Raw genomic sequence first — 13,085 nt, forward strand, 5'->3', positions numbered from 1 at the left:
AATAACATAGTGTTTATATTAGTTAATTGCCTGCTATAGTACATATTTTTCTACATTTTTTACTGCATCTTCTTTATACACCTCTTCATGACAGCTTTGTAGTACCATTTTCTATACAGAGGAGCAAAAGGGAATTCCTAGAGCATAGTTGATCAGATTTTGCCTCTGATTACTAATAGTTTCAAAAATTACTTTCAATTTCACAACTTGCTATTGATAATGTGATATAATTTTTTTGAACCCCTGTCATGCTTGGGAAAACCACCATCTAGTTTCTTTCATATAGAGCAGAGTGGTTGAAGTATTCACAGACTCACTTCAGCTTGTCCATTTCAAACTCTGCTTCTCTACCACTCACTCACTTTGGGGGTTAGGGTTCTTCCCATGGAGGTAAAATCTCTGCCTTTGCATCGTGATGTCATGATATCTTTAACTATCTGCTTAACATATTCTGTCTTTAAAATTCAGAAATTTTATGCTTATGACTATGTGTGGGGTTTATTCATCAGTGTGCTTGGTGTTTTATTAGCCCTTTTGTTATAAAAACCAAATCTTTATGGACTCAGACCTGTGAATTTTTGTCATCAACTCCTGAAAGTCCCCATATATATACCGAACTACTCAGATCTCTCTTCCAGGTCAGTTGTCCCTTCTCTCTTCATATTTATTTTTTTAATCTCTCAATGCTGGGAGAATTCCTGAGTTGTCTTCCAATTTACTGGTTTTTGTTCCTGCCATTTAAAACTGCTATTTATTGCTTCTGTCACCATCACGTTTCACCTCTAAGAAATGTTTCCTGACCACCCTGATATAAATCAAATGTCCTAACAATTTTTAAATTTTTTTAAAAAAATACTTTTGGGTGGGCTTCCCTGGTGGCGCAGTGGTTGAGAGTCCGCCTGCCGATGCAGGGGACGCGGGTTCGTGACCCGGTCTGGGAAGATCCCACATGCCGCGGAGCGGCTGGGCCCGTGAGCCATGGCCGCTGAGCCTGCGCGTCCGGAGCCTGTGCTCCGCAACGGGAGAGGCCACAACAGTGAGAGGCCCGCGTACCGCAAAAAAAAAAAAAAATACTTTTGGGTGGATGGACCTAGAGTCTGTCATACAGAGTGAAGTAAGTCAGAAAGAGAAAAACAAATACCGTGTGCTAACACATATATATGGAATCTAAGAAAGAAAAAAAGGGTCATGAAGAACCTAGGGGTAAGACGGGAATAAAGACACAGACCTACTAGAGAATGGACTTGAAGATATGGGGAGGGGGAAGGGTAAGCTGTGACAAAGTGAGAGAGTGGCATGGACATATATACACTACCAATCGTAAAATAGATAGCTAGTGGGAAGCAGCTGCATAGCACAGGGAGATCAGCTCAGTGCTTTGTGACCACCTAGAGGGGTGGGAGGGAGGGAGACGCAAGAGGGAAGAGATATGGGAACATATGTATATGTGTAACTGATTCTCTTTGTTATAAAGCAGAAACTAACACACCATTGTAAAGCAATTATACTCCAATAAAGATGTAAAAAAAAAAGAAAGAAACAAACGGTCTTGTAATAACCTAAATGGGAGAAGAATTTGAAAAAGAATAGATATATGTTTATGTATAACTGAATCACTTTGAAACTAACACAACATTGTAAATCAACTATAGTTCAATATAAAATAAAAACTTAAAAAAAGAAAGAAAAAAAAAAACTTTTGGCCTCGCAGTGCGGCACGTGGGATCTTAGTTCCCCAACCAGGGATTGAACCCATTCCCCCAGAGGGGAAGCGCAGAGCCCTAACCACTGGACCACCAAGGAATTCCCCCTTGCAATTTTTAATAATAAAATTAAATACATATTTTCTGAAGTTTTCTTTCGTTTCTTGGGGGATTTTGTCAGAGCTTGTATAAGTCCCTGCACAAGTCTTTCAGAGTCAGGAGAGGATAGCAAGGTACAGCTTAGATTTTTGTTGTTGTTGATTTCCTAGTTGTTTCAGAGGACCAGCCTTTTGAGGGAAATAGAGAGTGTGTACAACATTTGAAGGCATCACTCTTGAGCTGAAGTCTCTTCTCTTTGGTAATTGTGGCAGCCCGCCATTGCCCCATTTCACTACTGTCAATAGCTAATCCTTAAAGGTTAGCTATTACAGAATCCTCCTTCTTCTTTGAATATAATAAAAAAATAAATATTTGGTCTTCCTCCCTAGTTCCTGGCACACAGCTCCTAAAACCCTTGCAATCTCCAGTGATAAAAGTATCTTTCATATGCTAATGAGAAGATAAGTGGCTGGGAAGATATCAGTAGCTGAGGACCCCTAGATACCTTCTGGTCACCAGAAAAGTCAACGCATGATTAGAGCGTTGGAACTTCCAGTCCCACCCCATACCTCCAGGAAGAGGAGAGGGGTTGTAGGTGGAATTAAATCACTAATGGCCAGTGATTTAATCAATTATACCTCTGTAATGAAACCTCGATAAAAACCTCTAAGCAATGGGTTTGGGGGAGCTTCCAAGTTGTCAAACACATCCCTATACAGGGAGGGTGGTGCACCCCACTCCACGGGAACAGAAGCTCCTGCATTCAGGATCCCTTCAAACCTCGCCCTATGCACCTCTTCACCTGGCTGGTCATTTATATCTTTCTCATAAACTGGTAAACCTAAGTTAAATGTTTCCCTGAGTTTTGTGAGCTATTCTAGCAAATTATCAAAACACTTTTATCTTTTCCTGCATTATAGAATATTTTAAAGAAAATGGAAATTACCCATTTCTTTTTTTTTTTTTTTTTTTTTTTTTTTTGCAGTACACGGGCCTCTTACTGTTGTGGCCTCTCCCGTTGCGGAGCCCAGGCTCCATGGCTCACGGGCCCAGCCGCTCTGCGGCATGTGGGATCTTCCCAGACCGGGGCACAAACCCGTGTCCCCTGCATCGGCAGGCGGACTGTCAACCACTGCGCCACCAGGGAAGCCCGAAATTACCCATTTTTTAAGTGTGAAGAGTACATCCATAAAATCGTCTCAGTCCAATACTTTGTTTGGAATTAAGCTCTCTGAGAAACTGCTGTGAGAATCTCTAGTTTTATAGCCAAGTCAGACAGCGTGGGTAACCTGGGGGCCAATGTTGTGACTGACACCTAAAGGGAGGGCACCTTGTGAGACAGAGCACTTAAACCTGTAGGTAGTTAGCAGCAGAACTGACTTGAATTGTGGGACATACACTTGGTATCAGAATTAGTTGGTGTCGGGAGGAAAAAACACCTGACAATGCACCATCCCAGAAAAGTGCGCGACTGGAACGAAAGCCATTTCCTATTTTCTGTGCGTCACAAGTTTACTCATCTCTGGGGTCTTCTTAACTTACACACACATTTCTTTAAGTGCATCAATGCTTACCTTTGACTCCAACTCTTTCCCCGGCAGACTTGGGAAGGTCAATTACCTCATGGTAACTTAACCAAATAAACAGAATAGGAAGAAAGTTACTTGTCCAAGAGGATCAACAAAGCAAACTACCAAAAAGATTCATGTATTTAAAATGTCTAAGTCGAGTCCAGTCACTCAGGTTTTTGCTCTCTTCAATCCTTTAGTTATACTCTACCTGTTCTACTTGGTTACTGGCCAACTGCCCAAACCTTAAGACTATAACCATTTTTCAGTTGATATCTTTAGGATTTTATAGATTATCTATACAAATAATGATAATCTTAACAGAGATGCCTTTTCTGTTCCATTGTCTTATGGAATGTTGGGCGTTTGCTTCAGATAAACATTCTCTTTTATGTTTAGGAACTGTCCTTCTAGTCTCAAGTTAAGCACTCAATTTTTTGTTTTTATTTGTTTTAAATGAGTTGGACATTGTGTCATCAGATGCATTCTCAAAATCTATTGATGCTTCCATGTCAAATAGTTTAACTTTGATCTGCTGATCAAAAATTTATTAACCTTGATAGTACTGAAACATGTTTGCATTTTTAGAATAACCCCTACTTGGCTACGGCATATTATTGTTTTAGCACAATACTGAAAACAAATTGCTGTCATTTGTAAAATTTTGCATCATATTCACAAGTGCAATTGGCTCATGTTTGATTTTTTTAGCTCTTTGTTAGGCTTTGACATACAGAAATATGATGGTTATGTAAAATGAATCGGTACACTTTTTCTCTCTTCTCCTGCATTATAGAGAAATTACCCATCTCTTTGTTAAGTATTAAGAACTCATCCATCAAATTGTCTTAGTCAACACTTTTTTTGGAAGTAAGCTTTCTAAGAAACAGTATTTACTTTTTATAATTACACAAGGAAAACATGTCCATTTATGTTAGTGCTGTCAAAAAATTAGAACTACAGCTCATCAAAAAGTTTATAAAATCAGGGCTTCCCTGGTGGCGCAGTGCTTGAGAGTCCGCCTGCCGATGCAGGGGACACGGGGTCGTGCCCCGGTCCGGGAAGATCCCACATGCCGCAGAGCGGCTGGGCCCGTGAGCCATGGCCGCTGAGCCTGTGCGTCCGGAGCCTGTGCTCCGCAACGGGAGAGGCTACAACAGTGAGAGGCCCACGTACCGCCAAAAAAAAAAAAAAAGTTTATAAAGTCATTTTAATATCACAGTTCAGAGCGTGTGTTAACTTTTTGCCTAGTCTTTTCTGCCTGTAATTTTCCATTTATCTCCCTGTCATTGACAGTGCTCACTGCTGTTCCTCATTCAAATACATAAACACAGAGTATTTACTTGACTGTTTGGTTACCTGATTTCTCTCTCTCTCTCTCTTTAAACCTAGATGTATGTTGTGAAAATCTTTCCATGCCAGTAAAAGTTTCTAATAATATCATTTTTAATGGCTACTACTTTTTATGGTAAGGGGGCACTATAATTCATTGAATCAATTGTGAAGGATGAGTTTTTAGACCTTTGGACCTTACCTTTTATCATCACTGCTTCACTAGAACATCTTTTCTCAGAATCATCCCCTCCTTTGGACGGCTGAACACTCTCTCCTGTGTAACCTGCGATTTATCTCTGTTTACCCATCCTGACAAAAGCAGGAAGAGGTTTATCCATTGCTATGGGTTCAAAGGCTTTCATCAGAAATCAAGTGTACCTGTTGAAATCATTCATCAGAAAAAGAAAGAAAGAAAGATGGAAGGAAGGAAGGAAGAGGAAGGAAGGAAGGAGCGAAGGGAGGACGATGGGAGGAAGGAAGAAAGAAAAAAAGAAAAAGGAAAAACTCAGAAAATTTTGCATGTCTTTCTCAGATTTGTGGCCCATTAGCTTGTGGACAGGAAGGGAACTCTGTGCCAAAAGCCATTATCCCCAAGAGCTCTCTTCAGTTAGGGTGGATTCTTTTTCTCCTTGGTTGTGGCAGCCAGCCAGTTGGAGCAGTGTTTCCCTTTCCTAACTGGCATAACTACCCTCGTTAGGAGCAGCTATGGGAGCCCTGGCTTTTTGCCTAGGAATGGCCATCTACATCAAGTGTGAGCGCAAATCATTTAAGAGCCATGGCAGGAGTCGTGCTCCGTGTGGGCTACGGCCGCTCTCACAGATATTTGTACCTCAAAGACCTCCCAAAGCCCCCCTTTCCTCTAACTCCTATGCCACCTGAGGTATGAAGTGCTTCTGAGATTTTTTCACTTGCTTCTAGGTCTGGCTCCTTCTTATACAGTCAATCAAGCGCTGGTTGTTTGGCTCATCATTCAACCCAATCTATCTGCATAACATCTCTTAAGAATTCCATTCAGTTTGAGCATGTGGGTGGTACGCTTTCCTGGCCTCACCAGTGATCCAGTTTCCTCTGCATTTTCATGGGAATTTAGGGGATGGGAGTATCCAAACATATGTGCTCAAAGTGCCACCTGGAAACAGAAGCACTGTGTTTTTTTCTATGTAAAAAAGCTTAAATAATATGCTTTACAAACTGAAAAGATATTCTCTGAAAAATAAAGATTCCCTCCTAAGAGGATGTTTCATTTAATTTTCTCCTACATTTTCCTCCTTACCTGTTGGAATTCATTATATACCAAGTTCTGACACTTTGTTCCCCGAAAGCAGGATGAAGGCTACTCACTGTACTGAAAGCTCAAGGTGATCAGAGACTGCGGTCTTTGTTCCTCTAGTACCTTGCATAAAATAGATGCTTAATAAATATTCTTAAATCAATAGAAGGGAAAGCTGTGCAGACAACTGCTTCTTTAGCATTGGGAAAGCTGTGCAGACAACTGCTTCTTTAGCATTGCAGAGTTGGTGACAACACCAAGAAACTTGGGAGCAGAACAACCACATGTAGTACTACTATGTCTGTTCGAAAGGTGAGAGGAAAAAGTAATATTCTTCGATTACATAGGCAGGAAGCGGAATACCATTAAACCCAACGTGGGACTCAGGGTCATAATGATAAAATACATCACAGTAGATTTCATACAAACCTGAACATAGCACATTTTGTCAATTTCCTCTACTTGAAATGTACAAAAGACTATGTAATAGCAGGGAAGGAGGGAGGAATTATTCTAAGATGATTTAATTTCCCTAAATCTATGAGAAATGTATTTTGGAATTCTCACTAAAAGACTTCAGGTCCTCAGATTTGAAGCTGTATGAGTTCAGGAAATTGATATTTTGCCAGGAATTTAAAGATTGCTTTCTTTATTAAGTAAGAACATAATTTCTGAATGTACTAATGCCTTTGGAGCATGAGTCTCTTGACAAATCTCAAATGTGAAAACTTTTTTTTCTATTTCAAGACATTTAAAATGCAGGAGTAGACTTTGTAAATGAAACTTCTAATATTCATCTAAAGTAACTGTAAAAAAAATCAATAATAGAGTAATGCCAATTGTCTTGCATTTGAAAGAGCTAAAAATGTAGGAAAAAATTCTTTGTTACACAGAAGAAAAGACCATTCTTACCAAAAGTTTTTTAAAAAGACTGTTTTGATAAAAACGGCTAAGAATGATATGATGTGATATTCTTTTTAATGAGAAAAAAATCCTTCCATTTGGCGAATAATTAAGGATCTAGTATATGACAGATACTGTTCTAGATGTTAGGGATAAATAACAAACAAAAAAATTCCCTACAGTCATGGAGTAACATTGTAGTGGGCAGAGCAGAAAGTAAACAAATTAATAAGGAAAATATTTAGTATATCATATGGTGATAAGTACATGGAGAAAACTAAACAGGCGAGGGGAATGGAGAATACTGAGATGGGGGTGGAGGGGGCATTGTATTAGTTTCCCAGAGCTGCTGTAACACATTACAATAAACTAGGTGGCTTAAAATAACACAAATTGGTTACCTTACAGTTCTGGAAGTCAGAAGTCCAAAATGGGTTCCACTGGGCTAAAATCAAGATGTCGTTCCTTCTGAAGGCTCTAGGGGAGAATCAGTTTCCTTGCCTTTTCCAGCACCTAAAGGCCGTGTACATTCCTTGGCTTGTGGCCCCCCTCCAGCAATCATGTCACTCCAACCATCACGTCACTCCAACCTCTGCTTCTGTCATTTACCCTTCTCTGACTCTCACCCTCCTGCTCCCTTTTTAAACAACCCTTGGGATTACATTGTGTCCACCCAAATAATCAAGGAAAATCTCCTCATTGTAAGATTCTTAACAGGCCGTGGATTCTAGGTGAGTAGCATTGACTGATCCACATTTGGCAAAGCTAAAACCAGGATTTTCATCTACTCCTCTTTCTGCAGACAATCCAAGTCTCTGTAATGCTCTTTGGCAACACTAAATACTCAGCTCTGGGTACAATATCTTGCTGGGGATGACTGCTTTAGGGATTGGGGTGTTATCTTGTTTCTAAAAATGATGGATGTGAGGCCAGTGCTATGGAAATCTTGTGTGTCCTATTGACTTTTGGGGTTTTTTAGAAAGTGAGAGATCTGACATTTAACGAATACAACTTCTGAGGTCCTAGAAGAACCACACTCTTTCCTGAAAAAATAGCCCAGGCTGCCCATGCTCAAAGAACCTCACCTCTCCCAAGGTACCTGGAGCCCCACACACCAAGACTAATATGCTGAATAATAAATCAGTGAGAATGGCTTTTGAGCTTTAATTTTATGTAAGAATCTTGAACTTTGGGCTTTTAGTTCCCAAGGATAATGACATTTATTGTAGAATTCAATGTCCCTAGATTCAATATCTAAGGATTTTCATTTAAAAGAAAGCTTTGTTTATGGGCTTTAAAACTTCTTCCTAGAATTGTGATCATTGAAAGAATATTATATTTACATTTGGGAAATCTTTAAATGGTTGGAATTGTACTAGCAGAATTTCTATGCATTTCATTACTGGAATATATTTATGATATTGTTTGATCTCTGAAAGAGTATTTTGGATGACCCCAGATATCCATGTGGGTTTGGAAGGAGAATAATTGAACATTCAGCCTTGGATACAAACTGGTTTTGGAGTTCACTGAATTAATGCATTGTTCTGACCCACTTCAGAGCTTTCTGGGCAAACTACTCTGCCCACTGGAGGTCCCAAAGGGCTTTTCAATGGAAGGGTGATTGGTATTGGGGATGGCCTATAAGGGAGAAAGCAGGACTGTCCCCAGAGGGAAGCAGCCACACTCCTGGCTGCCCATGGGTTTAATGGTTAATTCAGTTGGTTAAGAGAACTAAGAACCAGAAAACATGAGGTAGGAACTTTTTCCACATCCGTGACATTTCCTTCCAGATGGAAGCTGTTCCACTAGCTATGACAGTCCTGGCCTTTCATCCTCCTCCCCCAAGTCCTCAGGGGAAGAGTGACTTACCTAATTGGTAAATTTGAAAAGAATAAATTGGGTACATTCACTGGGGCAGCCTACTCACAGAGGCCCCTTTGGGAGGCCTAGCCCAGTGCAGCACTGCCTGGACCCGGGACTGGGTACAAAAGTCTGCCCGATTCTATGACTCATTTTAGGAAATCCATCTGACTCTAATGCCAACTGACATCTAATGCCAACTGAAAGCCTTCATCGGTAATAAAGGCGATAGATGCATCCCTTATTATTTGTCTTATTTCTCAATTGGTTCGGAATATGAAAGAATGAATGATATTTACTAAGCCCCCGAAAGATCACATCAATGGGGAAAGAGGTGTTCTTTCTGCTGGACTTTCCAAATTATTAGATTAGAAGCCTGGAGCTGCTGGTAGACATCTTATCATTGTATCTGGGGGCAGGGGGTAGTAGGGGGAGTCCTTCCTGAAAACAAGCCAATGAGAAGAAGGAAGAGCCAGGAGTATTGGAAAGAGACTATGTCCTGATGACACACATTAATCAACTGTATCCAGCTGTATCTGATGCCCGTGAACTTTGCAGTTATAAGAGCCAACACATTACCTCTTTTGCTCAGACCAGTTACAGTTAGATCTTGGACTCTTGCATTGAAAGAGGTCTGACCAATATTGTTTAAGGATGGGCTGGTTTTCTTGAATGTCAGTCACAAAAACATCTGCTTCTTAATCTGTTTCTGAACTGGATAAAATGTAAATTTCAGAGTTGCAAACCATTAGCTTGAGCTTAAGATCCTGGTAGACAAAGTTAGTAGCTGCTCCCAGCCCTACTCCTTTCAGAGATGTTCTTATGGGGCACCTGGAGGGCGCAGGTGGCCAGTGTGGCTGAGGAATATAATGTTCCTTTCCCAAATAACAAAAGGGCTGCTTGCTGGGTAACTACATAATGTTATACTTTCTCTTTGGGTTTTTGTTGTTGGGGGGTTTTGGGTGGGTTTTTTTCATTTGTTGTTTTTTAGCTTTTGTAATAAGTTAATTTTCTTCACACATGAATATATATTTGATTTTAAAATGTCTCATGATAGTAGCTTTAGTAGCTCATACTTGAAAGTTTAGAAAGAGGGGCACTTCTCACCTGGGGAATGTTAATGAGAATTAAAAGAAATGTGATAAATTAAATATGCTTCCTTAAAGAAGGTGTCAGAAGAAAAGGCACATTAATTAGAAATGAACAGCACTGAGAGTTTAAAACTGATTTCATGTTTGTCTTATTAACATTTTAGGAGTACAAATATGCCTGTCATCATAAAAGAATTTCCTCAAGCCTCCCTTATCAAGACTCAATTGCAAAGCTGAGACAATTTGCTCTAGGGCAAAAAAAAAAAAAATCATGTGGAACAGCAGACGGTGGGAATTCTACTAGAAATGTTCTCCACTAGGATCAGAGCCACTGGATCATATATCTGAAATGGGATACTCACTGTGGTGTATAATGTGGCGATCACAAGGGAAGAAGACAACAGGGTTTAAGAGACCAAAAGGAAATCTAAACACAGACAATTCACTTCACTATGAAACTGGTTGCTTAATGGTTGGTATGTCTAGACTGAATCCACACATAATCATGCATCAGAACAGGAAGAATTTACCAAAAAATGGGGGTGAGGAACAGGTTACATTTACGACTGAATTTATGAAAAGAAGCCATGTGTAAATTAGGCAACTCCTACTGTGCATAATTTTTTTTATGTGTTTTTCTTTCTCTCTTTTAAGTCCAATGAATTCCTTAGGTTATTTACATGTTGTTGAATCTACCTCTGAAAATCACTGTCAAAACTGAATGGCTTCTTCTTCAATCCCAGCTCCTGGTGCTTTTTCTACTGACCAGTCAAATGCCCTTGTGGGCCACACCTCTGTGCCATGTTTCCTGTTGTCTCCTCTGTCAGGCTACAGAGACCTCTTCCCACACCTGCATTCAGACTTCAAATTCTGCCCGTACTTCAACACCATTCCCTTGGGACACAACCCCTGCCTCCGGATTACCCATCACATTCTGCCTGCTCACTGACTGTTTCCATGTGGTCCATCACCACCATACATACTTTATTGATTACTGTGGCTTTATACACAGTTTGGAAGTAGAGTAGTATTTGTCCTCAGACTATGTTCTTCGTCAGTATTGTGTTGTCTTTTTAAGTCTGAGGTCTTGCATATAAAATGTAAAATTAGTTTGTCTATATCCAAATAATAACATATTGGGATTTTCAACAAAATTGTCTTGAATCTGCAGACCATGTTGAGAAGAATGGCTATCTTAAAAATAATAGCTCTACTTATTAATAAATGTGGAATATGCCTGCATTTAAAGAAAAAATGAATGGCTTCGCTTCATTAATTTTGGCAAAACCTCTTCATAAATATGTGTAGTAAGAGATTTTTCATAGAAATGATGCCATCTCAATCTTGAAGTGGACAAAACGGAAAATTAATCTACCAAAGTAATACAAGTTGAGAAGAAATTCATCTCTTATTCCTTATAAAAAAAACTGGAAAAACTCAGATAAAACAGAAAAACAGCTAAATAAAACGACATAATTTACTTCTGGGGAAAAGTATAGCTAATTTGTGCTTATCCATACTTACCAAATGTTAACTGAGGTAAAACTTTAAATGTTAAATAACTTTAAAAGTTAGCTTCCCAGCATACTCAGAAGAAAAAAAGGGCTTTTAATGACTGTAAAAATGAGACAAGTTTGATAGCTTTTTAACTTTATATCTAATATATGTGACTTGATATGTTGTAGTAGATATTTCTTTAATAAAATTCATGCACAGTGTTGACACTGGAACCTTTTTCCTACACAATCCTTAATTTTTACAACTTTTATTCTTAATTACAACTAATATGATCTATTTTAAAGAGAATGTTTTACATTTCTTTTCCCCCTGAAGAAAATGTAAGTGTAATCTTTCACTGGTCACAGAGGCCTTGCAGGCCAGGCAGCTCAACACACTCCCAAGAAGGATGCAGTATTTAGTAAACACTAGGCATTTTGTTCTGTTTCTTTATTCAATAAACTAAACTGAATGTCCATCTTGTGTAAATCAGTGCCATTTTCATTGTTACTTCCATTCTATTTTATTAGAGTTTCTTCGTTGTAAACAACAGAAATCAACTTGGCTATTGTAGACAAAAAGGAATGTTTTGGAAGAATATCAGAGTTTCCTACAATCAGCATGAAACTGGAGAACTGGGTTTGGGGTCAGACTCTTTTCTGAGCTCCAGACCTGTATCACCTACAACTAGATTTCTTAAAGTCATCTTAGGATCACTTCCTCCCCTTTATAGACAAACTTCTCTCCTTTTGTGGCTCTCCATTGTCCTTAATATAATCAAGGATCCTCAACAAGGCCTCTGTGACCTTAGACAAGTTAAAATGTGTCACCTGTTCTAACTTCCCCTTTCCTACCTCTCACTCACCACCCAACCCTCTCCAGTCTGGCTCCTGTCTACTTCATTAGCATCCTTTCATGCCAAGTTGTAGCTTGAATGCCAGGCTAGAGTTTCCCAACTGGTTAGCCAAAGCTCAAAACACTTCTGCAGATTGATGGCAGATATACCAAGATATTGAGCCTTTTGGGATGGCCAAAGGCACAGGCTGGTCCATTAATTGACTCTTAGGTTTGATGATGTGAAAAATAGCAGGAAGCTCTGCTCTACTCCAGCCATGCTGATCCCCTTCCAATTCCACAAATGCATCAGCCTCTCCTCCACTTCAGGGCTTTTATCCATGATGTTTCCATCACCTGGAATACTATTCACCAACTCTTCACTCAGCTCAGCCTTTGAGACTCAACTTTTACTTCTGTTCTTCTAGGAGGCCTCCCCTGACTGCCAACATTTGGCTAGCACACCCTATCATTCAGTCGCACAGAGCCCTCTACTCCACCTTTTGAAATATTTGTGACACTTAAAACTACTCTCATCAACGTCTCCCACTCAAGGCCCAGTGGAGCAGGGACTCAGTCTGGTTCACTACTAGATCCCCAGCAGCAAGAACAATTTATTGAATGGACATTCAATACATTTCTGGGGCTGAATGATGGTTAGCAATCTTGATTTTCCAGATTTAGTTAATACAAATAATAGCAATTACTATCTTATATGCATGTGTTCTTTTAAAACTATTTTTATAATTAAAATCTTTTCTTATTTGGAAATTTTTAAAAAGTGAAAGCAAGAAAATCAACAGCATGCCTAAGGCGGCCCAACCCTCCTGTGGGAGCTAAGTAGTGAGAACTCAGGTTTCCTGCCTTTCTCCTGTGTTAATTAGAAGACGTTTGAGAAAGCTGTGGGCACATCTCTGTGAGA

The sequence above is a fragment of the Tursiops truncatus genome, chromosome 7 (genome assembly GCF_011762595.2).
Source record: "Tursiops truncatus isolate mTurTru1 chromosome 7, mTurTru1.mat.Y, whole genome shotgun sequence".
Lineage (NCBI taxonomy): Eukaryota > Metazoa > Chordata > Mammalia > Artiodactyla > Delphinidae > Tursiops > Tursiops truncatus.